Source organism: Vigna radiata, chromosome 1, assembly GCF_000741045.1.
Source record: "Vigna radiata var. radiata cultivar VC1973A chromosome 1, Vradiata_ver6, whole genome shotgun sequence".
Lineage (NCBI taxonomy): Eukaryota > Viridiplantae > Streptophyta > Magnoliopsida > Fabales > Fabaceae > Vigna > Vigna radiata.
Window position 1 is genome coordinate 6,689,491 of NC_028351.1, and position 2,486 is coordinate 6,691,976.

The window sequence follows — 2,486 nt, forward strand, 5'->3', positions numbered from 1 at the left end:
GGGAAATGTTGGGTAAATCCGGATTTGGGTTAAACACCTAAAGAAAATAGTATCTAGGGATAGAACTAGGCCCTTTGGTTGTCTTAAAATCTCATTTCTTAATGCGGAACTAATTGTTAGGTTTTCCAAGGGATTGGAGCTTAATAAGGAAGTCTAGACTCTTTCTACCAAGGGATTGGGGTTTGAGTAATTTAGTAGATTGACTTTGACAGTTTAATGAAGAGGAAGTAATTTTATTTACATAAGAGTGAAGTCGGTGAAAGCAAACACCCAACAATATCATTCCATTGCATTTCTAATCTCTCCATTTCAAAGTGTTTGAGTGCTAAAGATCACTTTTATCATTTATGCTTTATAGTTACTTAAATTTCACCAAAACTCAAATTATGAAAACATTCTTTAGTCTAGGTTAGTTAGAAATTATACGATTGTCTAGTTACACGAGTCTCTTGGGAAACGATATCCGGTCTTACCGGTTTATTACTTTAGACGATTTGGTACACTTGCCAAAGAGTTAACAACTACCTAACCTATTAAGAGGTTAAGTAAATAAATAATTTTAATACCTAAGAAATAAAATAAACAGAAAATTAATAGTTTTTAAAATATTTTCAAAACCCTTATAAAAATATTTTTTAAAATATTTTTTAAACAGAAAATTTTCATTTTATACGTAGCTTTTGGGAGAATAGATATTGTACAGTGGAGAGTAGGACAGACGACCGTAATTGAGAATAAGGACGATCGGTCAAAAGAGACTATTGAATCGGCGCACTCCTGGAAATGTCCGGTCAATTGGGAATGAATGCCCGATCCAAAGAAACCTTGAACCGGTTAACAGAACAAAGGCGAATTTAAGTCAGAAGGCCTCAAACCATCGATCGGCCTTCAGGAATCAAAACATTGGGAAACGAACATTCTCCAATGGAACATGCTCTGCAAGCGCAGGCACCTACTGCGCGGCTGTTCGGGGGCCGTGAAAACGAACGTTTCACGGCCATAGCAAATATTCACGACTATGCTCATCAGAATCTTCCAAATTCACAATGACAGCAAGTTGCGAAGCTGATCTACCGAATTTAAGGAACAACTTTATATGATGGGAACCCAGTGAAAAACTCTGACGGAGCCAGATAGCCACAACCGGGTGCAACCTCTGTTTGTAAGAAAAACTTTGAAGAATTCACATGGATATTAGTCACCGTAAGAGAATCATGCAGTCTTCACGCTCGCCGAAGAAGGATTGCGTCAAATCTTTTCTTGTTTTATACGTTAGGTAAATCTTTACGTCATTACGTCAAAACCCTACGGGTGTACCGTATGAGTCGGACGTCCATGTAAAACGCTTGAGACGGACGGTCACACAGATGGCGTAGTCTGATCTCAAGTTGGACTAGTTTCTCACCAAAGCTCTGGTGTAACGGGCGGTACTGACGTCCGACGGAGGTTGAAGATTAAAATATGGTAAGCGCTCAGGATTAAGGTAAAACCAAATCAACCATAGCGGGCCTGTGATTGGGCCGTAATTAAGATTTCGCTAATCATTGGCCCATGAAGAAAACTATAAATATGAGTCAAGGGTAAGAGGTAGGTGGTTACATTGAATACGCATTTATCTCACTCTCTTTCTATCTCTACCTTTTTACTTAACGATTGACATTGACTTGAGCGTCGGAGTGCCATTAGCAGGTACCCGGCCGAATCCAGTGGAAGTCGAGCACTCATCCGAAGACAACCGGGCGGAAAGAGTTGAAGAGGACGGTTGGCAGCAAGAAATTGTGCAGGAAGTTTGGGAGACATTTCCAACCGGAACATTTTGGCGCCCACCGTGGGGCCGGAGGATTATAACCAATGGTGACCACAAGAAACGCTAGTACCGAGGAACAGACAGAGATGTTGCGGGCAATGGAGCAACGCATGGCGGAGATGCAACGTAAGCATGAGGAGGAGATGGCGACTGTGAGAGCTGAGTGTTTGGCGCAGATAGCCAAGTCCAAGAGCAGAGGAGCAGCAGCGGATGGGGATGCCGGAGATAAGCGCGACCGGACGGTTGTGCTGGAGGAGGAGAAAGCGGAGCACAGTAGCGCTAGGACTAACAGAAAGAGAAGGGAAGACAAGGAGGATAAGGGAGAAAAGGGAGACAGTCACATGCTCGTGAAGGTGGAGGGACCCATAATTCAAAAACCGAAAAGAAAATAAATTTACAGTTAAAAAGAGGGTATGACGCACGAACACACAATTGGGCGTCTCTATATATGAAATTTGCTTCGTTCATTCAGTGTTTGTGTTTTCCAAGGAAGCAAAGAGAACGACGCAAAGAGCTTACAGAACCACGATTGCATAGTTGAACTTTGTTGGAGAAGCCTTGGAGATAGCAAGAGCGGTCTTGTATGTCAGTTTGAGATTCAGATATGCCAATGGCATCGTTCCATGTGAACGATAATGTGACAGAAGAAGAAAAAGACGAGGCCAAGCTGAAGTTGGTG